Genomic DNA, 27,769 nt, shown 5'->3' on the forward strand with positions numbered 1-27,769 from the left:
TAAGATTGATCATCTAATCTTCGCAGCGATTGATGTACCAATGCGGATAGGGAAATGATCATAATGTTTATTCTACCTTCTATCAATACTAATTAGATATCTTGCTAAATGTTCCAAATATCGACAATCATAATAAAACAATTATACATCAAATACCTGTTTTCTTTTTTATCATTGTTATTTTTGCGTATATTTTTTTTTTGCATACCTATGTGTTGTTTTGTAGAATTCTTTAAAAAAAACTTGTATTTAATTATATGACCGCCATCGTTTATACCTACCTTATGCATATTATTTTATCGCTCTATGATTAGTAATAAGTATTCATTTTAATCGATATTAGTTTTCGACGAACAGATATAATATCATTAACATTTGAATAAAATTATCGCGACAGATGCATCCATTTGAGTACTTTGATTTAGATATAACTAGTTTTTGGGCGGGTCGTTTATAAAATCGCAAATTTCTAATTTTATTTATGTAACATTTTCTGGTTTTATTTTCAAAACAGAAACGTACGGTGTGTTCGGATGTTTAAAAACTCTATGTTTAAGTGTTAGTAGTGCTATTCGGTGAACCAAGGAAACATACATATTTCGTTTGTGTTAGTTAGCCCACTAGAATATTTTATTTGAAAAGTTTATCTATGAATAGTAGCTTATGTGTAAATATTTCATATGTTTTCTTGTATTTAAAAAATAAATAAGTATATATTATTATTTCTATAAACATGTTTATTCTGATCTTTCCGGCTGTTAATATTTATCTTTTATTCATTGTTTTTATAAATGTAAATACTATTATTAAGTTAGTATAAATATAATCTTCACCGACAAGCTACAGAAAGTGGCTTGGTGGATTTTAGTAAAAATATAACAAGTGAATTTTTTTTAAATTGTAAAAATGTATAGTTATTATACTATTACAGTAAAAAAAAAATAGTAATTCGCTAACACATTAACAAAGGGTTATTAAATATTGAAACGCACTGTACCTACGTGCCGAAGACAGAAACCAAAAAATAGTGTTAATGAAAATAAACGCGAAGTGGAAAAATCTATATAAAGAAAGTACTGTGCGTGTGAATGTTTAATAATCCTATATATATCTATGGATAATTTATGTAGCGCCATTTTTGTGAAAATCACCTCAAGGGCATAAAATCACCTCATGTTAATGTGTTAGTGCATGTCGGTGAACCAGTGAAAGCACTCTCTCCACAAAACCGGAAACCGTTTAAAAGACCGTGAGTCTTCCTTTCGGTTTTGGTCAAACTAAAAAGCAATGTTTTTTTGTCAATAAACGAGTTAAGTATGTCCAAATGTTTGTCCACGAGCTGGATTTCCTCCCTAGTGAGTTATTTAGATCTTAATTTGTTAGAGGAAATCCAGCCTGTCTTCAAGCATTTGGACATACTCAAAACATTGTTGTTATATAGAAAATTAAAAATTGTTTTCAGGCGTTGACTAGTAGGTGAATTGGTTCAGCCGGATGAATCTCACCCACATCGATAAAGGTTTCAGCTCTTTTACTTCATAAAAGTCAACAGATGGAAGAGTTGAGGAAATGTGAATGTTCAAACATGAACATAATGGTGAATGTTACACAGTGTGTAATGTGGCCACTTAAACCAGCCAATGACAAGTCATAAGCCCTCTAAATGCCTAGACTTCCATATTTTTCTCTAGAAATTTTTTTCCTTCTCTGTTGCAACAAAATTAAGTTGAAAGTCTCTTAAAAATACCAAAAATTTGACGTTTTTATTGTTAAACCTTACGAGTTCATATGTGTACATACTGTTTGTTTACCTAATAAAATAAATAAATAGATAAAATAAGTGTGAATAATGTGCACAATAAAAAAATCCTGTTTTAAAAAAATATTTTTTTTGTAATATATATCTATTTTAACAAATAAAATAACATACATAATTGTATTCTCGTTCCCGCAAAGCCGAGGCTTGTCTGCGGGTTACATTAAAAGTAGGTACATAGTTTTAACAATATATGAAGAATATATTTATGTCAACACTTAAGGTTCACTTTCTGTTTTGAATAGGTGTCTGACTATTTTTTTTCAATGTATTTAGGTTTTTCTTCACGATTTTCAACAGGTATTAAATCAAACACGTTTGGTTTTACACTCCCCATGTTCTATCTCCATAGTAATTCATCTGTCGAGGCACCGTCAAATGCTGTGCCGATATTTGTCGGGTCACGATCTAGTGGGTTACTTTGGATTTAAAACTGCAATCGAGGAAATGATCTGTCAGCATCGTATACTGACACTGTTTGTTAATATGCAAAACGTTAACATAATTAAATTATATATTATTATTGTCTGTTGCCTCGATCTTTATTTTTACAGGTTCGATAGTTTTTTAAATTTGTACAATTTAATGAGAAGGTACCCCCATTTTTTTATATTTTGAGTGCTTTTGGGTTTTTTGTTATATTCTACATAATATAACTTATATGTAACAGTTCTTCAATGTGCGCCATGAAAACTTTAACTTTTTGGCTATAAAAGTATTACAAAAATATAAATATGAAATATCTTAGAACTCACGAGTCATAAGATGCACTCTGATACAGCCGAACGTAATCCGACGCATCCCGACCGCAGGTTTCGGCCGAAAAACTTTTGCTCGAAACCGAAACCGTGGCCGAAACTCGTTTTACTGGCCGAAATTGAAACTCCGGTTGGTCGCTAGTAAACATACAATTATTGCTTGATTATTGAACGCCGAAATAATTTCTTGATTTTATTTATTTATTTATACATCAACGGTTCAAAGAACCTTTTACAAAAAATAATAATTTACAGAAATAATCACAGCAGTGCACAATAAACACGTATAACATAGTATGAAATTAAAGAATAATTAAAACTAAAAAATTACCAACACTATGTTGTAACAAAATTTGTACAATTGAGTAATAAGCTATTTTTAAATTATTGATTTAAAAAATATTCCTTAATCTAATAAATATGAATAAACATTTTCTAATTCGTTCACTAATATGGTCTTTCCATTTTAAGTTTTGGTCTATGTATACACCAAGATATTTAATTTTATCTGTTGTATCAAGTACTGAACATGTAAGATCGCAAATAGTTTTGTTGCAATTGCTGTGGTGAATAATTAATTTTATTACTGAATGTAAATTTGTTTTGTTAAAAAAAATGGGATAATTTTTGTCTTTTCCGTATTTAAAGATAATATATTTTTGTCAAACCATAATTTCAATTTATTTATAACTTCATTAGCTACTCAATTTACTGAGTTCCAGTTAACTCCTTCAACTAAAACAACCGTATCATTGGCATATGATATTATTTTTTAATTAAATTTTGACAAAATATGTCATTGACATAGAGAATAAATAAAAGCGGACCCATCACCGTTCCCTGAGGTATTCCGAAATCGCAAGTCTCCATTTGACTATATGTACATTATATTTTTACCATTTGTGGTCGTTGGAATAGATAACTTGTTAGCCATTCAATTGTTTTGCCATACATGTTTCTTTTGGTTACACTGCTAAATAGGTTTACTCATTTCTTCACTAATTAAATGCAGGTAATTTTGATTTAAAGGAATAAAATAAAGAGAAATGATCAGATTTACGGTTAATTGGAAGATAAAAAAATATTTTCTTGCACGCGGTAATAATTTGAGCGTTTAATTGTATGGCGAAGTTTTTCGAAAATATACGAAGAAAAAAAAATGCTTTGAACTACGTCGCAAATTCCTAATCATCATCATCATCATTCCTTTTCCGCACTTAATGGTGCATAGCGCACTGCATTAGTAAATAAATCTCAGCGTATCTTGATCATTTTATTGTAACATGAAAAGATGATCAGTTTTACGCTTCAGGTACCAGTTCAGGGTCTATGAAATATTCTAGTGTGAAAACACCCTTTTAAATAAACACTTCAAATCAACCATGTCGGGAATCGAACCCGAGACCTCTTGCATTTTAGACAAACGCGCTGACCATTACACCACGAGGCCAATTCTTAATAATAGCATTTATATATTTTTTTATATTCCAGCTCGATTGGGCGGGTGGGTAGTGCTATACCCAACCGACTATATAACTATTATTAAGTGTAAATAAAAACAGAAAAACAAGATAAAGAGTTAAGAATCAACCAATAAAAGAGTGGTTGATAGATTTCCGTCTTCTGGGAAACCAACTCATCAATCAGCAGAACTCAAACTAGAACTTGTGACGTCACAGGCTGATCAATTTCAAAATTACAAAGTTTAAAAAAAGTCAAAGCGCTGATAATACGATGCATAAAAATAAATACATACTATTTTAGCTTAGTTTGATAATCTATTAACAGATAATAAAGCATTTAAAAAATCACTGAACTTCCTCATTGGTATTTCACTGTTATATTATGCATGCCTGTGAGGGAAATACGCTTGAAAAAATAAAACTTGAATCCACTGCAATAAATTTCTCAATACAATTATTTCTGTTAGCATATTAAAGCTTATCATATACAATCAACCGTCATATAACGTGGTATTCATGTAACGCGGTTTCCATATAACGCGAAGCATAAATAGCGAACAACCCTCCTATAACGCGGTTTCCATAGCACGCATTTTTCGTACAAGACAACATTCCAACTTCCAACAACGTAAATGACTTTTTTCTTTACAAAAAATAACATATAAATGATCAAGTCCTACTGAACTGCATAAAATGCAGTTTGTCAGCAGGTGCTTATAGTTAAGTTCTAATATATATATACATAATTTTATCTCTTAAATTCTATAAACATATAAAAACTCTTATTACTATGGAAAAAAATAAAAATATGTTCATCGAAAATAAAAAAGAAAAACACAAAAAACTTGAATATAAAAAACACGTTCTAAAAGCCAGATCCTCAACAGACGTCTTTCTCTTGGGCCAGGTAAGTTTTTTTGATTTTTTATATTTAACGGTAGCATATTATACATTTTTGGTATATTGTACTCTAATGTTTTTTTCCCGTATTTTTTATTGAATTTAGGAAGAGCTAGTCCATCTGCACTAGTGAACCGAGTATTATATACATGCTCCAATTTATTTCTATATTCAGATAGAGACGTATGCTGAGAAACCAGCTTGGACCATAATAAAGCTTTAACGGATAAAATATTTATAGATTCACACAATAACTTGAAAAGTTTATATATGGTGTTCATCTGCACGTTATTCGATTGGGAGTACAAATGTCATTTATGTACGGAGTAAACCAGAAAAGTAGTAGGTTAGGTTTAGGACAATAATATATGACAGTGATGTTGAATGAAAAATATCTGATATGTATGAATTTTTTTAAGGACCTAAAAAATCGAAGAGACGGGTACGTCTCGAAACCGGTAGACATGAAAAGTCGGTATGTGGTTATATACTAATATTTACCAACATTAATTAAAAGACTAACGTATATATTTAAAACAATTCGAAATATATTTAATGTAAAGGAACATTTAATGATTTGTTTTGTCAATCAATTTTGGAGTACGGGATAATCGGATGGGGTGGTGCGAGTGACACAGTTTTAAATAGTGTATTTGTTACACAAAAATCCATAGTTAAAATAATACTCAGAGTCCCGATACAGACATCTACTGAATATTCCACAAATCACAACTTATGACACTAAAGCAATTATACGCTAAAACAATACTCACTTACAGATTCAAAAACTACTCTTACCACATACATACAAATAATATTATCACTAAATCCTCAACACAAAGACAACTTAAACAAATACAAACCAATATCACTTTCGGAAAAAGGGAGTTTGAGTATTATTCAATTTAAATCTATAACCTACTTCCGCTATCTATTAAAACAATCAGTAACGAGAAAATGTTAAAAATGCCATAAAAAAGTGGATAGTGGAGCTAGGTAGAAGTAAAATGGATTGTCTCATTCGCCCAAATCAATATTAAATCAACTGCTCCACAAGTGTATAGCTTATGTTAGGTTTTTGTTCTTTCAACAACGCACAAGCGTTTTGAAATTAAAATAATATAGATGTACATAAATTAATTTTAAACATAAATACGTAGTGTTTAAATCTGTCTGAAGAGTTTGTTAATTATCTCTGTTCATTTAGTTAGTCTTCTTTATTTATTCTCAAATATAAAAATATATTTTTTTTAAAAAGCATATTGTCAAGTGTTCTCGGCACGGGTATCCCCAGTGAGGTCACATTATTTTTATTATTAATTATAGTTTATAAGAGAAAAAATATTAATAAAAAAAAATGTTTGATTACAAAGTAGAAGTTAACTTTGAGTTTAAATAATAATCTGATAGTATTAATTCAGGGTACTCAGAGCGAGGTTTCCATATAACGCGGTACGAACTAATCGCGTTATAGGAGGGTTGACTGTATAATTATGCATGCCTCTTCATATGTGCCATTACTGAATAACCTATTGCTCTTCACTAAAATTTTAATTGGATGTAGAAAAATATACGACTCGAGTGTTTTTTTGATTGGGTTGTTTGGATGCAAATTGCGAATATAGCGTCGTTTTTCGTGGTAACGTCACGTTTGATTATTATTTTTTTTATCTAACGTAAAATAATCGTGTTTACTGCAGATTAAGATTTCTCGTATTAGAGACAAATTTAATTCCCGTTTTCTAATAATGAGTTATATTTACAACTCGTTGAAAATGGAGGCAAAATTGAAATTGGGTGAACCATTAGAACGCAAATATTTATTTCATCATTATCATCACCATTACCTTTATTTACCTAATGGTGCATAGGACACTGCATTGGTACACCAATCGCAGCGTATCTTGATCAGTTTTCTTACATTATGACTATGAAATTGTCTGTGAAATCATATTGACCATGAAATATGCTAGTTTGAAAATACCCTTTTAAATAAAAATTTCGCATCAATTATGTCGGGCATCGAACCCGAGACATCTTGCATGGTAGGATGACGCTCTGACCATTACACCACGAGGCTGACAATATTATTTTAAATATATTTATTTAATCAAAACAACAAAATCTTTGCCGTTTGTTTTGCTAAATACCACATCTAATACAAGTAACAGAAATATTTTTTGTTTTTATTGACACCTCCGTGGCTTAACTTTCCTTTGTTATTTCACCAGTACAGTACACCCAGGCTTAATATAAATCATATTGAATCGTTTGTGTTGTGCCTACTACTTAAATTTTATGATAAATTAAGTGAGGTCAAAAGAACCCAACAAAATATAAACACTCGTTCAGCAACACAAATTAACTGTATTGTCCCATTTGTATCAACCGCCTTTGGTAAAAAGCAATTTAATGTAATTGCTCCAAAAATATTTAATGATTTATTGCCAAATATAAAAGACTCAAAATGTAAAACAAATTTTGAAATTAAAATAACTGCACATATAAATAGTGTAGCGAGATATTTTTTTGAAAAATATATGTAAATCAATAAACGTAGTACTTTATATAATTGGTACACATATTATTTATATTTTTATGTATTTCATTGCTTTATATTTGTTTTATTATACATTATACTATATTATTTATGTTTAAGTAACATGTATTCTTGGCACATATATATACTTTATATTTGTATAATAATGATTTTCAATTTCTTACATTTTGATTAGCTAGGCATTTATAATTATGTAGCTTTAGTTTTTCTTTTTTATGTTAATGTTTTATTAGTATAGGACTACTTACGCTCTAAAGATAAAAAAATCTCCATCTTAGAACAGGCTGTGCCATGTTAGATGGAGACTATCATAAACAGAGAACACTCCGTTTTCATTTTACATTAATTGGTTTTATATAGATTCCCTGTTATTAAGTATGTATATTATTTTTTTGTAATAAATGTATAAATAAATAAAATAAATTATGTCCATAATATCTCACCGAGAATCGAACCTGGAACTCTCCGTGCGTGAGACAGGCCTCTTAGACATTACATTCCGCCTCCCCGCCCAAGGGGCACTGCAATATTTTGTTAGAGCTTTCGAAACATGACGATGTTTTCACTATAAAAAATGGTTACTTAACCCACTTTGTCGAAAATGTTTACATGGAGATTTTTTCAATTCATTTTCCCGGTAACCTACATTTTCCTGTTAGGAAATGCAATGTCCTGAATGACACAGTTCTAGCGTTATTATCTGGAACAAGGCCATTGAGGGCTTCACTAGACTTCTTTTTGATTAAATTTCTTATCCACCTCTTAGTAAAGTGGTTAGTACATAAGGATTCCACGCGTGAGGTTTCGAATTCTTTTCCCGATAGGATTAACATCGATAACAATTCTCTGTCTTTTTCACTCTGAAAAAATAACGGTTTAACCATTAGTTTTTTTTTTGTAGTTTTTTCAGCAAAAAATAGACGACTGTACAGATAATATCTATGGGTGGGGAGGGGGAACAATCACATAAAACAAACTGCCTTAATTTTCAGGAGATGTTTTTTTGTGTCTCAAAAACATTGCAGCAATTCCTAGGGAGGTTGTGAGCTCTCTGTGCCTGCTTCCATCCTCAGTTATGTAAACTCCCAAGTATTTAAAGCTATCAATTTTCTCGATCCTCTGTCCATTTTTATAAAGAGTCTGATCAGGGTCAGGACAGGATTTGTTGCACATAATCAGAGTCTTTTAAGGAATTAATATTATGACCCAGCCAAGTAAAGTTTTCCTGTTTTTTCTTTAATTATATTTCTATTTAGTGATTTGTTTATATTATTTTATTACATGACTTTTAAATATTTTTATCTCCGATTTTTACAATGAAAAAATTCGGTGCTACTGGTAATTGTATGTTAAAAATGTTTTTTTACACGCGGTCAAAATAAGAATTATCAATGTTTCTTTCTGAGAAGTTCCCTGAAATTGTATGAAAAAAATTATAAAAATGATTTTAATAATAACGAACTAAGTACTTTGAACGATGTCACAATTTCTTCCGAATCCACCAATTATAGAGCGTTTTGTTTGATTTCTTGAAGAGAACTTCTGACGTCACATGCGGAGTAATTTCAAAATTAAAAAAACTTGAAAAAAGCATAGGGCTGATAATACGATGTATAAAATGTATATATTCTTTTGGCTAAGTTTGATAATCTATTAACAAATAATAAAAATAATAAACCACTGAACTTCATCATTATTTAACTCACGACAGATGTAAACAAATGTCTTGCTATTTGGGCGTGAATTAATGAATTAACTAAATTTGCTTTGTAATACATAATATAGTTATTATAAATCATATTTCTGTACTGATATTAATCTGCACGTACGACTGCACAACAAAGTATGGTTTAAAGTTACGGTGCCTTGCTTGTACTGAATACAACAGGATACCGGAGGGCTACAGAACGTCAAGAAATGCAACTGTGAGTCTCAAACAATGCCATTTGAGTCGGTATGTAACAGGCGATATTATATTATAAATATCGGTTCTGCCTCTATGTTACGTACAAAATTATACAGTGTGTTCTTTAAAACCTGTTACATCTGAAACCACGATGATCAGTATGAGCAAGAAGACATATTGGCACATTAAAATAAATTTTTGGAACGAATAAAATTTAAAAAAATAAAATATCAAAAAAAAACAAATGGTTGCTAACTCCTGCAGGGAAGAAAAGAGGAGGGAGGAGGGGGGAGTCTGATACACCGTTAACCGCGCGGCCGCGCTCCCTCGCTTCCCCCCTGCAGAAGTAAGCAACCATCGGTTCTTTTTGATATTTTATTTTTACAAATTTTCTTCTTCTGAATATTTTTTAAAATATGCTAATATGTCATGCCCATACTGATCATCGTGGTTTCGGATGTGACAGGGTTTAAAGAACATCCTGTATATGTTAATGTCGAAATTATGTTTGTTATATTTGTTTAGTGCTGTATTGCTTTACCTTTTTATTTTACTTTGATCTGTCCAAAAATGAGCTGTATGTAACTCCCGGAGTGCAATAATAATAAATGAAAAAAATATATGAAAAAAATGGTGTCATAAAATATACGATTTTAACAGTAATACTGAATTGAAAATTTCTGAAGATGTTTCGATTTTTTTTACTGTTGTAATTTTTTATGTATATTTATTAAACATAGCACATTTAAGCTGTCGCATTTCATTAAAGACTTATTTTAATCGTTCGACAAATTAAAATTAATACGGTTCATTATAAAATCTCGAATGGTTATTTTTATCAACAGTATCTTAATTTAAGAGCACTTCACAGTTGTTATAGTAATTTGTTACATTTGCATCGTCCCTGACCTGATCTCCGAGTACTGATCATGTTTTGACCGCATGTCTGAGTTTATAATTTCGGTATCGGATTTTAGAGGTTCGTTTTTTAATTAAACCGTTTCATCATGGAAATTATTGTTCCGTTGCACACTGTGACATTGCATCGAAATCTGTTAATTTAGATTAAGCGTACCGCAACATCCTGCCTGTGGTTTTAAAATTAAAATTCTAAATATATCTACTTTTACACATCTAGTTATAGTAATATGGATGTTCAAACATAGGCAAAATGGTGAATGTTGAATAATGTGTAAACTGGACACTTAAACCAACCAATGACACGTCATAAGCCCTGTACATGCCAATACTAGTTCTTCGTCTCTGTTGTAATTTGTTTACGCATGAATTATTTGGGTTATTGGGTATATAGAAATAACGTTTAATTAAGATTAAAATCTTACATACAAATAATAAATGGTTAAAAGTAAATAATATGGAAATATTTCACATTAGGAAAGCTTTAAAAATAATTTTCCTTCGATCAATAATCAAACAAACTTCCAATAAGTCCTTTATACACTGTAATGGTCACCCTATAAAACCTATTAAGCTTATCCCCTCCCTCCATCCCCTCTACTTTTTTCAATAATTCTCAACCAAGAAAATATTTTCATAATTTAATCAGTGCATGTTTGTCCTAATCTGTGCACGTGCTTATTAAAATGCATGTCGTGTTGGTTTTAAATTTTTGTGCAACAACTATGGTGAAGGTGTATAGTGGGTTTTGCATGTTGGTTAAATTGGTGTCCTGACGAAGAGACGGATACGTCTCGAAACCGGTAGCCATAGAAAAGTCGGTAAGTGGTTATATACAAATATGTAATAACATTTTGTAAAATGTTTGACCACAAAGTTAATGCTTTAAATATTAATAATATTCAATTAAGTATTTTATGAACATTAATGTTTTGTCAATTTATTGAAGAATTGGCTGTGTATAGTAAAATTCAAGTTTCTGTAATTATTGAACTAGAATGGCAGGATCATAAAAGCAATGTATAGTCTGTTCATTATTACAAGAATGTCCAAATAAACAAACCAGCCGCGTGATACCCGACGGAGAATAGAGACTATCATCTCATACATGTCATTTTTATCTAAACGGCACGGTAAAATTATTGTGGATTGACATTTATTAGATTCGTTAGTACCTATTTAAATTTGATACTATTTATATATATTTTTTTTTTACAAAACTCCATAGTTTTTTCACTTTAAATATCAATAAAAACTCGGTTATTATGTTATATATTTAAAAAAAAAAATATTTGCGTTCTTATAATTTACCAAAATATTTACATTTTATAGAGTTGTAAATAACTCACTATTAGAAAATGGAAATTGAGTTGGGGTTCGAACCTCGGACCGCTGATCCGTTAGTCCGCAACACTAGCCACAGGACCACAACACGATTCAAATAGTATAGTAAAACTTAACAAAATATATTTTAATGATAATTTTATCAAAATCATTATTTAAATTTAGCGAGTACTCTCAGGTAAAAATCCTGCAAAAGGAAATCGACTGTAGGTTAGTTGGTCTCATGATGTACTGGTTATTGCGTTTGCCAGGTATTAAATAAGATTTTTTATAAAACAATAAATATCGATCCACCGTATTGTATTTTATCGTGCCGTGTAGATTGTTCCCATGGTGTGAAATGGGCCAATCATGCGATATCATGCAGTGGGCTCGTGGTTTGCACGTACACGCGTATTTTTAACAGTTAATTTGAGGAACCTACGATTTTTTTAGAAATATTTTAAATAGACGATTGTACGGACGCATAGACGGAATAATATAATCCAACTATATATTTTTCACTATAAGTAGTTCACAATGGAGTACTGGTCCCGACCCTGATGTATGGGAGCAAAGTATGGACTTGGAAAAACAGGGATGAAAGTAGGATGAATGCTGTCGAGATACGATATCTCAGGCGAATGTGTGGTAAAACGATGTACGATAGATGCAAAAATGTCGAGATCCGTACATTATGTAAGGCTGATATAGGCATTATCGACAAAATCAAGAAAGGAGCTCTGCGCTGGTTTGGACATGTGAATTTGAGCGAATGGACAGCGAAACAACGGTAAAAATATTAACAATGCGATTGTTGATGGATGCAGAAAGAAGACCTAGAAAGACATGGCATGACCAACTTAAACAAATACATGAATATGGACATGATAAAAGTCATAATAATCGGCGCGCGTGCATGAGAAGATGTATGAATGTAGAGGAAGCGAGATCTGTATGTAAAGATAGAGTAATGTGACGTTCTATTCTCTCTGCCTACCGTTACAGGAAACGGCGTGATGGTTTTGTTTGTAAAATTTTGGACATTTGATGTTTTTATAACGAGGTCTTCATTTTATGATTGATATAATTGGTATATAATTCTGTAAAATGCAACTTTAATCTACTTTTATGAGATGTAATGCGTTATAATTATAAAATCAATTTATCATTTCCGTTACTTACTCGTATATCCATTAATAAACTTAAATATAAAAACAATATCCACGTTTTCATTATTATATATTTGTACCTTTTACATTATTTTTATATAACTTTTTTCTTTTCTTATTCTTTAAATTTAAATTTATCTTGTTTCTTTTTACTTTGTTTTTATAACTGTATATAAGTATGTATTTTTATTTTATTTGCAACTTTTAAGTGCCTAACGATTGTTGATTGCTTTTATTTTGATACCGATAATGTACTTAATCAATAGCTTACACCACTGTGGAAAATTTTTATTGACTGTTTTCACAATTTCCGTTCATATGTATTCTTATTTTCTGTATACTATATGTGTAAAAACTGTTGTTTTTTTCCCAAATAAAAAAAAAAAAAAAAATTAATAAATATTAGTGACGTTTTTCGTGAGAGAATATGCATAAGGAAATTCCTTTCGCACATTCTCAGAATCGGCCGATGAATTTTCGCCTTAGCCAATACGAGTAAAATTTTAATCGACGCCTTCGGACGTCATCACCGTATCGCGGTATTGTTTATACGGATAGGAGCGGGGCGTATTTTTGTGACACTAAACATCATACTATTCACTACAAGGCGTTTAGCATATTCCCGAATCGATCAATCGTTCTGTTTTTTTCTTAACCTTGGACTTTTTCGCAACCACAACCAATGCAGGCGTTTCATCTTGATTCAACACAAATTTAGGTATAAATAAAACATTAGCCCCTCGATTCGACAATTTTGTACGGCCTAACCCAGGGCCTTAGGGGGCAAATCCAAAACTAGCCGAAGGCCGCGCTAAGTAGTTTGCCTCGCCAGACTGAAAAAAAAAAGATTAGGTGATATTGCACGTTCTGTACCAGGGCCTTAATTATGAACGCTATCTTCATCTGTATATATCGAGACGGTATGCTTGACTTCCGTACTATCTGATCTATCTCGGTATGTTCTACCTACTAGTCATCTCGACATCATGTGATCGAAACAAACCAATGAATGACCGCAAAAATTAGTCCGCGTTCCTTAATTCATTAACACTTAAAATAGTTCTCATTTATATTTTAAATAAGCTTCTGTGATAGAAAGTGCCCACTTCAATGCGATTTCCAATAAATCCCAATTCATGCAAAAATTGCTCGCTTGAACTTTTATGACTTTTGACAATAACATAAATGATATGCTTAACGATCGTCTGTATTTATCTATTGAGCTATTGATTACAAGGCCGACTCTCGATACGTTCTCCCAGAAAGATAGTAAAATAGATGGAAAAAATATAATAACGAAATTTGTTTTTTTACTGTGGTAACTTTCTATCGCCTAGGTACTCTTATATGTCAATATAGCAGAATCTAGCGACATTATTTTTGGCATCTAGCCGCTCTTTTTCAAAACTGACAGTTATGTCGGAATTTCGTTCTACTTCAAAATTTACTTATTTCTATCTCATATTTTTAATAGGATTTTAAGAAAAAAAGTGCCAACCTCAGAATGATCAAAAATTTAAATAAATCGTCATTAAAGGAAAAACGGCTCGGTGGAATAAAATTTTTGACACTTTTAATGCGTAGATAAACGTATCGAGGGGTTCTAGACTCGTCGATACAAATCAATGTACTTAATCGGGGGATCGGTAGTGTATCTTCGTAATCGGTCGGGAGAAACTTATCTTCAACTATGACGTCATACTGAAGCTATGTCATTTTATTGCATAGATATATGTCCCGTGACGTACGCTTCCCTTTGTTTCCTATCGATATACCTTCCCAAAACTTGACGGTGGGGTTTCGCTTGTGTATCTTCGTAATCGCTAGAGAGAATTTATCTTCAACTATCCGTCATGGTGAAGGTATGACGTCTTTATCTGCCCATTGAAGTCGGGGCCCAGGGTATTAAACACCCGTGAAATAGTCGAATTGTTCAAGCAGAAGATCGCCATCCCCTGATTTGTTTATATTCATGTATCATTTATTTCATGAAAGTTTTAGTATGAAACTACAACAAACGTTGGCGATTATTATTGCCTCGGTGTTTCCTATGGGTGAAGATAAAGATTATTGGGCGATTTGACGATTTTGCACATGCTAAAGGTCCCCATGTACACAGAATGAGTACACAGAATACAGACAGAGAACGGCGAACATGGTGATGGCGGTTTAAATTTCAAATTAAGTATTGTAATTTATCACTGCTGCCATAAGTCGCTCATCAACTTCCGGCGATTCAGTCGGACGCAGTGTGCGCTTAATAAAACAATATGAACTCCTACCAATCGAAAGCGAATCGCATCTAAAAAAAACAGATGTTTCAAAGTAAAAAATCTCCGTAAACCGTTTTGTAAATATAAACCGCCATTTCACCCTCGTGTGTTGTTAATTGTTTGCTACTCGGTCCGAATAATGTAGGTAGTGAGCAGGCGGATGAGGAATACAGTTCTTTTGTTCTTCTGTTCTTTTCTGAGTTAACTTAAAAGTTTTTTTCCTAATCAATGTGAGCACGGATTTGAAACTAGAAATAAAAATGAAGTAAAGCTGCCATTTCGTAAGAAGACAAAGACACAGAACTCGTTTATGCATCGAGCCGTACAGTTACATTATAAGGAAATATCATTAGAAATGAGAGAACAAATTAAAAAAATAAAATAAATGTAAGCTAAAAAACACGTGTTAGCAGATAAGTTAGCTCTTAAAAAGTCATTGTATTCGGGTTGGCTTTAAAGAAGTTTTTTTTTGTGGGTTTTCCAAAATAATGATTCAATGATTTGGGAACGAAAATCATTGCATTGAAGGGGTTTTCTTTGTTTGCAATGATTAAGTACTTTAATTATTTTGATTAATAATTTAGCATCGACTTTACCCTTTTGTATCTGTTTTTTTTCTCGGGATTCTTCTTGGAACTTTTTTTCGTAATATGGTGAGTTTGTTTAAAATGTTTTGATCTCCGCAATATTTTTCGTTATAGTTTTCAAGTATACATATATTTTTTGAGAAATGATAATTATTAGTTTTTATTTTAATGACAATTAGATATAAGTTAATATTAGGACATTCATGTTTGTACTATTTTGAGACAAAAAAAAATGCAACCAAAACCCTAAACGAGTGTTTTCGACTCGATTGGTAAAAATCCTGAATAAGAAAACAAAGTAGAGATAAGTCCGCCTCGTTGTGAAGTGTAGGTTAGCGGGTTCGCCTACTATTTTTGAGGTCTCGGGTTCGATTTCTTTAGGTGGACATGAAATGACAATTTTAAAGAATATTTGATCTGCTGAATTTCATTGTTCCTTAATTATTATTTTTTATATTTGCATTCATCCGAAGTGTAAATTTTCAAAATTTCATTCACCTTACCTTCATAACATGTAACAGAGTATCGAAGTATGTTGCACTTTGGTACCCAATGCGGTGCCTTATGCACCATTGGGTGCGGAAAGAGGGGTGAGGATGATGAGTTTTAAGGGCGTGAGAAATGGTCGAATCGTCCAAACGATCATTCTTTCATTTATATATGTAATCACAAACATTACCTACGTTTTTTAATCTGTCCGTTACGTTTTAGCTATTTGGGAATTTCTCTCAAGCCAAAGCTCCGGAAAACTTATTTACGGTAGAAACCATAGCTTGATTACCAGTGCCTTGATTATGATCGCTATCTTCATCTGTATTTATCGAGACGGTATACTTAACTTCTGTACTATCTGTATCTTACCTCGGTATGTTCTACCTACATGTCATATCGATATCATATGATCGAAACAAGCCAATGGAATGACCGCAAACAATTAGCCCGCGTTCCTTACGTCATTAACATTTATAATAGTTCTCATTTATATTTTTAATTTTAAAAAAAGTGCTCACTTCAAAGGGATTATAAACTTCAATAAATCCTAATTCAAGCAAAAAATGCTCGCCTTAACATGAATTTTGCATGACTTTTGGAAATCACCCAGACGGTATGCTTAACGATCCTCTGTATGCATCTACCGATCGACTACAAAGCCGGCTCCTATAACGTCTCGATACATACACTCGGAAAGATAGTAAAATAGATGGAAAATATATAATGACTAAATTATTTTTTTAGTGGTAACTTTATGACGCATATAATCTGTGTCTGACACCTAGATACTCTTATTTGTTAATAGGTGAGAATCTAGCGATATTATTTTCACATCTAGGCGTTCGTTTTATTAAAGTGACAGTTTTGTCGGAATTTAATTTGACTTCAAAACTTACTTATTTCTCTCATATTTTTAATAGGCTTTTAAGAAAAAAAGTGCCAACCTCAAAACGATTAAAATTTTTAATAAATCATAATTAAATGAAAAATTGCTTGGTGGAACAAAATATTTGACACTTTTAATCCGTAGATAAACGTTTCGAGGGGTCCTAGATCCTCCGGTATAAAATGATGTATTTACATCAAAACTTGACGGTGGGGGGTATCGGTACTATACCTTTGTAGTCGATCGGGAGACTTTGATATTCAACTATGACGTCATACCGAAGTTATGTCATTTTAGAGCGTAGATATGTGTACCGTGACGTACGCTTCCCCTCGTTTCATATCGATGTACCTACCCAAAACTTGAAGGTGGGGGGTCGGTAGTATATCCTTATATCGCTAGAGGGAATTTATCTTCAACTATACCGTCAAGGTGAAGGTATGACGTCTTTATCTTCCCATCATGATAGAGGCCCAGGTGTTATTGAAAATTGATATTTTAATGGACCGCGTATATTTTAATTGTGATTTAAATAATTGTGTTATTTTTACGGTCGTTTTTTTAAATATAGTTTAAATCCAATAATATATTAAACCTATAAGTAATTCGTCTCATAAAAAATCATTTTAATTTAAAAATGAATATTTATTTTGCCGCACATAACTACAAACGTTAACTGTAGAAAATTCAAGAATTCACCTTGTTCTAAGCTGCCACAGTTTGTTTTTTTACTATTACAGCCACTGCTTATTGAAAAATTAATCATATTTTCGTTTCAAAATATTTAGAGGCAAATTCTTCTCGATCTTTCTCACAATTTCCAAGTCACGACTCAGATCAAATAAATAGTACTATAGTTTTATGATTCCTCTGACCGATTTCAATATGTAAAATAACGAATGCAAATTTTCCTAATAATTGTGTTATCATTAAATGCAGTTGCTTCAACGATCAAAACCTGAGGTCAGATAATTGCCGTAAATGAGGTTAAACCTAAAATACTAAATGCTGAACGCAGAAAAATATCTTGATAAAAATAATTGGCAAAAGGGAAAAAATTAAACATAAAAGTTTTTAACAAATTACAACAGGTATGGAGAATACCTTAAATAAGGGCATTTACATGGCTTGTACAATCTTAATGACCCCCGAGGGGGTGAAATCAAGTCTTTTGTCTATGAACATTTGGACAAACTCAAATATTGTAATAAAAGTTTTTGACCGGAAAAACAAATTTTTTAAAATCTTTCAGCCTGAAACCTCATTTTGACCCTTTCATCCGGGGTATTCATTAAAATATAATACACAAAGATTTTACATGCAATAAGATTTTTTTACCTCTCATGTAGGTAGGTAGGTACGTATTGGTAGGCCAAAATTCAAATGCGGCTAGTTTAATTTTCTGATTACTGGAACCCTTTAGAACCTACTTATCTATTTTTTAAAATACGTTTATAATTAACGTTACACAGAAAAGTTAATTTTTAACGTTGACAGTTGGCTTTTGGCTAGTTTGTTTGTTTTGGAGCGAATTCCTGTCGTCCTTATGCATTATATCTAAGGAGAGTTTAAAACATATTTCACTTAAATTATATTATTTTTATTAAATAAACATAAATTGTAAGAAAATAATACTTTTTTTAAATTCATTTTGTCGATTGATTATCATTTTATTATTCGTTTACAAAAAACAAAAGTTAAATAATTATAGCATAAAAGATAAAAACATACCAATAATTTTCTAACAGTACCTTTAGTATACACAAAATAAAAAAAACATGTGTTATGTCCGCAGCAATTAATTCATGTCTGAAAGGATAAACTAAATAAGTTGGTCTTGCCAGGAATAAGATTTTATTTTAAAAACTCCACTGAAATTTACTGCATCGGTAAACCAAATGTGCCTCAGTTCGATCATCTGTTACATGAGGGTAAGATGATTAGTCTTACACTTCGAGTGCCGGTCCAGAAGCAGTGAAATATTGCCGTTCAAAAGCGACGTTAAAATACTGCGATGAAATATATTTCACGTCCGTCCTGTCGAGAATTAAACCCAGAACCTTAGGCATGCCATACAAACACACTAACCAGTACTCCGTGAAGGCGATTAGTCTTTACTCGACTTACCTTAGCTGGATTATTACCTGAGAGTAGCCATTGATTTCTTCGGAAGCGGGATCCAGAAAATATGACCGCAGTCCTAATTTGGAACTAAAACTGTATATTTTCTTCATCGTCATACAGGGAAACTAAAATAAGGTGAATGCACTGACCATGTGCATTTGATTGATCACAAATTGACAAAACTGCAGTGAGGGGTCCGATGAAAACTTTTGAAGTTTCTGTGATTTGTTGTTTTTGCTATTTAACTGTAGAGAAATATGAAGTTTTGGGTCATTAATGAAAAAATAAATATTGAGTATGCGAAACTGAATAAAGACACTAGCAGGGCCAGGCCGGAGGGCTGTAGGCACACTAACATTGAGGGGAGATCCTTAAGCCCACCATCCACCCGCAGCTGTTATAGAGTCCTGGGGGGACTCTGTCAGCTGCACGTAGAGGAAAGTTATTATAAATATTCCTAAGGAATACAAACTATGCAGATTAAGGAGGGGGAGGAGGACGTATGGAGAGGCCAACACGTCATCCCCACCCCTCAGGATGTCAGGATCCTCTCAATGCCTCTGTTTTTTTATTAAAAAAATATGTACACAAACAATTTACATAAATAAACGTATCCAAATATACAAAAACAATTTCTTAAAACTATAGTAACATAACAAACAAAACTTACATTAAAACATAAGTAAAAACACGGATATTTACAATAAGAGAACGACTTTGGATAAAGAAGGACTCCCTGGGTGGTCAGAGGCAGAGGATCCGAATACCACCCCCGTAAGGGGAGGACAAAACAAAATAACGTGTGCGTTGCGCTCGGAAGGAAGCACAGTCCCAACTGAATGAGCATCCCACGGGAACAGTTGCCTGTCCCACCATATTTTACCCACCTAGGCGTCCGCGCATCTGAGGAGCTCCCAACGCGATACCCAAGTCCTGACAAACTGACGGAAGAGTGCAAAATTTGTACTGTTGGCCATCAGATCCACATTCCACGCTGGTCGCATGACCCCTGTCAGACCATTCAGCATCTCATCTCTGGCATCATCTAACGGCAAACAGTGCCACAGGATGTGTTCGGCCGATTGATGGTTGTAGGCACACTAAGTCCCGGCCTGGAGGCCACTGGGGTAGATCGGCAGATTTCGCCCAAAATCGGTACATCTACCGAAAAATCGGTTGGGTTGGCAACGCTGGAGACATAAGAGTATGTTTATGTGTGCCCCTTTTCACGATTTAAAAGATATATATCCTATAATTGGAGCACATTAACATGTTCTTCCTGAAAACTCATAGTTTTGTAGAAATAAAAAATATTGATTGCTTCTAAGCAACGATCTAAAGTACTTCAGTTTTTCGTATGTAACGATCAAAATTATCAAAAAATGAGCTGTAGAAAATTCTCAACATATTTTTAAGAAAGCGATCTGTTATTTAAAGAAATCCTAATCCATGGCAGATATCCAAATTGTGTATAATGGCATCACATGATATAACTTAGTTGGGTTGTATCGAGGATACATTTACTCGCAAGACTATTTTTCCATAAATAAATATTTGTATTTTTTAGTTATGGCTTAGCTACGCGTTATTTGTTACTAACATAAAAATATACTTACAGCAAATACTACTTTTTTTTTTATTCTTAAAAGCGTTTTCTTTAAATATATTTATTTTGCTTGTGTAAGAAAAGGTTTTAGGCGCGTATATTGTTGTGCTATATTTAGTTATAAAGGTGCTAAACTTGCTTTGTTTCTTTGTTGTTCTCAATATGTGTTATTTTCTAAATGTTAATATTATTTATGTCCCGAATTGAGTTTTGTAACTCCTGGGAATGTAGTTCAGCTTATTATACTTGTAAAATACTTTGTGTCACATGATTTATAAATAAATAAAATAAAAAATGTATGTAATGAAGAAATATAAGATGTTGATTACTTCGGATGATTCGCAGTAACAACACCCGATAAAATGAAAATGTGCGAAGATGGTGATGTAAACGATTTTGATTTACACCAATGCTCATATTCTTGTGCTTCTCCAATTAATGAAGTTTGTCTGCCATAATGGTCAGTCAATGCAATTGTACTTCGGGTAACGCCTTGTTTATATCAACTTATTTGTACTGCACATGTTATTTGCTCATAATTTAAATTGTAATAAATTTTGTGAATTTCGAAAAACCTTCACGTTTAAAATGCATTTCTTTCACACATAGTAGCATCATAAGACTTAACCACAATGAATAGTATTTAGTTTTTTAGCAGTTACATATTAATTATGTTATATAAACCTATGTTAAAACTAAGATATGTTATATGCAACTACTATGGGGAACAGGAAATCAAAATGGCCTAAACAGACTACAAAGACAGCAAAATAAAATATTTAAAATAGTATATGACTTCCTCTATCTAACAGCAACTTAAGAACTCTTTAAACAAACTAAGCAATTAAATGTAATTGAACTCTTTAAACTAGAATCCTTAAAATTTATCCATAAATAAGCCACTGATGTAATTGTAGACGAAGAACTAAAACTTGAAAAAAAAATGTAGTAAACATGGACACAACACGAGAATATCAGAAAAGAATATCATGTATAACCTTCTAAAACAAGACGAGGACATTCGAGACTAATAAACCGGGGACTGAAATTATACAATAAACTACCAGATAAAACTAAATAAAAGACTCAGACAAGATTTTCAAAAGATGTAAAAAATATTATTTTTAACAACAGAGTATGAATAAAAAATGATATATTGTTTTTGTAAAATGAATGTAATAATCCGTAAGGGTGAATAAACAAATTTTCAATAAAAAAAATAACGTGTGAATGATTAAATCGTTAGATCACGTTTCTGATTCATTCCGGCATCACTTGCAGGTAATTTTTGTATAACACAAACTCTACAATACAAATTGCAGCAGTCCAAATAATGGACGCTTCTGTCGCGTGCGGTACCAAACTTCGGCAAAAGAGGCGGCGAAACAATATCAAAGAAACACACAATCAAAATAATGTATGTAATGCTCAACATATTTTGAGTTTGTCCAAATTTTTGTAGACAAGGACTGGATTCAACTCCCCGGGGAGCTGATAACATTAACATATTACAAAAATTTGGACAAACTCAAAATATTGTTGATAAATTCACCTGGTCCATGAAGAAGTATAGAAATTGAAAAAATAAAATTTTCAGGCGTTGCCTAGTATGTAGGTGAAATAATTCAATCACACGAATCTCACCCGCATAAATAAAGGTTTCCGCTCTTTAACTTCACAAACATCAACAGATGTAAGAATTGAAGGAATATAGATGTTCAAATATGGACAGAATAGTGAATGTTACACAGTGTGTAAAGTGGCCACTTAAACCAGCCAATGACAGATCATAAGCCCTGTAGATGCCTAGACTATATATATATATTATATAATTGCTTTACAATATGGAAGCTTCACTGGTCCATTAGAATTAAGTCTAATTGTGTAAAATATTAAACTTTGTAACTGTACTGTATGTTTCCTAAATAAAAGAAAATAAAAAATAAAAAAATAAATTTAAAAAAAAATTACCTTTTCTGAAATGTTCTTCATCTCTGTTGTAATATGTTTATAGTATGAAATGCTGTTAAAGTATGTAGGATTCATAATCTCGTCCTCTTATTCGAGTTATTTGTCAAGTTTTCATTCCACTATTAATACATCTTCGAAAGACTTTCGCGCTTTTATATTTAACATTTCTCGGTAAAATGCTCATGTTCGCGCCGCACGCGTTCCTCGTTGTTACCTAGCTTTGTCCACTGCAGTGCTAGACGGTGTAAACATGTGACTGTGCATGGGTCCACTTTTTTGCGATGCTTGGAATAGCATGGCCGCTGGCGCACGACCGAAGGCGCCCGAAATACTGAAATCCACGCGCTTCAATCACGCGCGAGTGCAACTTCATATTCAACAGGTGGAAACAAAATTTTTACGGAAATCTCAAAAGGATAGTTGGATTCTTGTAACATAAATAAATCTATTGATTTCATCGGAAATGTTAAATCATTCTAAAAAGGGAATGCTTTAAAATTAATTTAAAAACGGATGTTGAATCACAAAAGGTTATTTAAACAAATTATCACCCCGAACCTGGTCCCGTGGCTAGTGTCGCGGGCTCGAGTTGAAACCGCTCTTCGACAATTTTTTCCCAACAATGTTTGAGTATGTCCGAATGCTTGCAGACTGGCTGGATCTTCTCCCTAGGGAGTTTTTCATATTTAAATTTATACTCAAAATAAATTTAAATATGACTAACTCCCTAGGGAGGAAATCCAGCCAGTCCGCAAGCATTTGGACGTACTCAAACATTGTTGAATTAACTACCTGGTAAAAGAAGAAGTATAAAAATTGGAAAATTGTCTTCAAGCGTTGCCTAGTAGGTGATTTGGTTCAGCCGGATAAATCTCACCCACGTGATGAAGGTTTCAGTTCTTTTACTTCACAAAAGTCAACAGATGGAAGAGTTGAGGAAATGTGGATGTTCAAACATGGGCAGAATGGTGAATGTTACACAGTGTGTAAAGTGGCCACTTAAACCAGCCAATTACAGGTCATAAGCTCTGTAAACGCCTAGACTTCCATATTCCCTTCTCAAAAATATTTTCCCTCTCTGTTGAAATAGATTTATTTTTTTCCCATTTAAAAATAAGTTTTTTATTTGCAACTCGTTGAAAATTGCCCCAAAATTAAATTATTAGGGTACTGAGACGAGTTGCGGTCCCGTGGGTAGTGTCGTAGACTCGGTTCAGGGGGTCCGAGGCCCTACTACAACTTGTTTCATATTTTCTAACACGGTTATTTATGAAAGAAACTAGTGTTATCAGCTTAAAAGTACCTGTTCGAAATACTCGGCAGCTAACGTTATTTTTTTAATCTCCTGGCAGTCACAATTATTATTACAATTCACCAATACCTAGACTATACCGGCTAGGTAACGAGTATGGTGAAGTTGATATATTTCGTCTGTCTTTATATAAATATAGGTTAAGTTTTCAAAAGGTTATAAATTAATTAAAAGTTTCTTAATATTGTTCTTTATTTACTATTTTTTTTTTCTCATGTATCTCCATAATAATGTATAAACTTATGTGTATGTATATGTATGTGCATGTATGTGTATGTGTATGTATATATATGTACATGCATGTATGTATATGTGTGTGTGTATGTATGCATATGCATGTGTATGTATATGTGAATGTTTTCATTTGTAAATTTATTAAATATTTTTATATGTACCCATATACCTATGTTGGTACATTTCCTTATTTTTACTTATTATTGTATCTTTTAGATTTTCTTATGTTATCTTTAATTTTAACTAAATTTATTTACTCATGTTTCACTGCTGCACTTGAATGTAATTTCCAATATATGTAAAAGCCCGCAGGGCGTGTAAATTAATAAATAAATAAATAAAATAAAATGCCTTCAACATTGAAATATTTGAATAAGAAAGCAAATGTTTTAAAAAAAAACCTGAAATATGAACGCAAGCATATCTCTTTTAATAAAATAATTCAGACCTGTCAAAAACTATGTTATTTATTTATTTATTTTAAAGAAACAAACAGTCGACAATGATATAATAATATTTTTTTAAAATACAGTTTAAAGACAGACCAGCAAAGTTTCTAAATAAAAATCATACATATTATTAAAAGTGTGTATGGATGTGTTTATGGATATGTTTATGTGTATTTGTATGAGAGTAAGTGTAGATGTGTGTTATAAATTACTTACGTTCTGTGGGGAGATTAAACTGATATTAGATATCAGTATAATATAAATATCAATATACCTCTACTTTTGAGTACCTGCGTACACAATATGTCCAAATTTTCCTACGCTGAAACCTTTTTATTTATCAAGAAGCCCTTTAAATACCTAAACTTCCATAAGGGAAAAGGTACAGTTGCTAGCAGGGGTACAGTTATTAGCAACTTGACTTTTGAATCATGAAAATAAGAAAAGCGTTAGCAGTAGCATTAAAAAAATACAGTCTGGTTACACAATTCGTCGTGGTTTGATGAATATAATTAACGCTGCTTACAAATAGCGCATTTTAAAAATTCTTTCTATTTTTAACAGAACTAGAGATAACACGCCTGTTTACTAACAAAGGCTTAAGGAATTTCATCTTGTTTAGTGACGTGCCACATATTAACTATTAGAATAAGAAGCGAAATTGCGACTTTTTAAAAGGCAAGGATTATCAAGTAGCACTTAAAATCTTCTATTCATTTTGTAGAAAAAAGTGAGGAGCGTAAATGTTTTTTTATCGTTCGCCAGAGCTGCATGCGCCGAGAATGCATATATGAAAAATTGAAAAGTTGTTATTTTTTTGTGTATAAATAAAATTTGTTTTTCAATGTTTACAAACAACATTAGTTTTTTATGAATCCCAACCAGATTCATTCCTGAAATTCCGTATAATTTCCAACCATTTATTTCTTTATAATGGATTTTTAGCAACGTGAAAATAACATTAACTGACATTTAATGCATGTTTAAAAATCGCATTCCCACATACAGTTCATCCCTGTTGGTCGGAAGATCAGAGTTTGACATTTGCAAAAAGAATTCTATATTTTAAAATTCATTATTTTATGTTTCGGAATTCAATCATAAACAAGTACATAAGTACAACAAATACGTTAAATACAATAATTAATATCAAACTTTTAACCATGTTAATTTAATCCATGTGCGAGTATGTACTCAAATCTAGCAACTTATTTATTTATTTATTTGGTTTACAAACAATGAAAAAAGAATACATAATACACATAAATATTGAAACAATAAAAAAAATAGACACTACTTATTTTTCATCAATTACATGTTAACACTAAATAAATACATATTTATATAAAATGAGCAAAATAAATTATTAAATTGAATTAAAATTATTGTAGAAATTGAAATAAAATTGCAAAAATCGAATTAATAATAAAATAAACATGAATAAAATACGTATTTAATAAAATTAACAATAAAAATTATCAAAATTAAATTATTAAAAAAAATCATTCATTAATATAAAAATATTAAAAAAACAATTCATAAAATGCTAGTTAAAACAATAAACAAAATATGCATCGAAACAAAACCAGCAATCCATCAACATTAAATGTACAAAATTAATACATATGTGATAACAGCGAGTTACAGTGATAACATTTACTAGATGTGTAAAAGTAGATATGTTTTGAATTTTACAAAAATATGTACTTTTTTTATAAATTTTATGAATAAAAAAAAATATGTATCTATATAAAAACGCATTTTGTAAACACTTCTTAAACCTAAACAATCCAGCGTCAAAAATGTCGATCTCTACGTTTTCAATGATGTTGAATAATCTGCACATTCTTGAAACTGGATTGAAGGACACATTATTCTTAAATGAATCTATGTGGAATGTTTTTGGGTTCCTCAAGGTATGACCATTCGGAACACACATTTTTATCGTACTTTAACATCTTGATCTTTCCAATTTACCATTTACAATCTTATATAAATATAACAAGTCATTTACCTGTCTTCTAGTTTCTAAAGTGTTGAAGTTAAAGTGTTGGAGTCTCTTTTCATAACTATTTAGTGTGGAACTCAATCGACATTTCTGTGATAAAAGTCTAAGAATTTTTTTGTACAGATTCAACAACACATATATACTTATTGTAATGTGGATTCCAAATGGTTGATCCGTATTCCATTTTACTTCTTACTAGAGAGTTGTATAATTTTATTTAAAAGCAAAGCAAAGCATCGCTTCAGCTCGTAAAGAAATAAAAAATAGAACAATTCAGGTTAAACTTGCCAAAAAAGAGTCAGTGATGCTAAAATACATAGTATTCCCTAGTTACACGAAGCCAAGGTCATCTGATATGTCTTACGCTTGCATTCCAGTGTAAAATATAATAATAAACTTGTATTATCCACTCCATGGATGCACAGAATATGTGTCCACCGTCAAACCAAAATATATGAATGATGACTAACTATCCCACAATGCATAAAAAATTCTCACGTGGGAACTCGAATTGGCGGGAAAGTTCTTATCATGCCCGCCATATTGAATGTTGCGTAATGCGCCACGATTTATTTTTTTCGGAATAAATCTTTACTCTTACATTTATTACAGTATACTAAATACTTAACAACGTTTTTGTGCGTTTTGCACTTAAGTTCAAAGCTCTGTGACGGCCAGATTTAGAATTGGCTCATTGTTTTTAAATCTGCATATACCTATATAAATAAAAATATCACTTTTGGTTGTAAAATACGACTTTGGCAAAGGGCCAAATCGATAAGTACCACAAAACGAAATCGAATTCTTTCGCTTTGATTAATAGTAGTGGTTTGTAATGTAAACAAATATATTGTTTTTTTTCCCCTCGATATTCACCATTCTTGGTATTGAGCTCAGTTATTTTTTATTACTATGAAAAATAATTGAAAATTCATAATCATTTCCCTTTCCGCATCCAGTGGTTTTGGGACACCAACCGCTGCGTATCTTGATCATTTTTGTTACATGAAG

At 31.8% G+C, this 27,769-nt stretch overlaps 1 protein-coding gene across 1 annotated transcript in view; it reads left to right on the top strand.

The window, feature by feature from the left end:
- sima (HIF-1 transcription factor component sima) overlaps positions 1–27,769 on the top strand; it is a 105,808-nt gene that overhangs the window by 64,083 nt on the left and 13,956 nt on the right. The gene's annotated exons all lie outside the window — the stretch shown is intronic.

The sequence above is a fragment of the Micrasema longulum genome, unplaced genomic scaffold (genome assembly GCF_059751315.1).
Source record: "Micrasema longulum isolate JH-2025_06_02 unplaced genomic scaffold, ASM5975131v1 h1tg000665l, whole genome shotgun sequence".
Lineage (NCBI taxonomy): Eukaryota > Metazoa > Arthropoda > Insecta > Trichoptera > Brachycentridae > Micrasema > Micrasema longulum.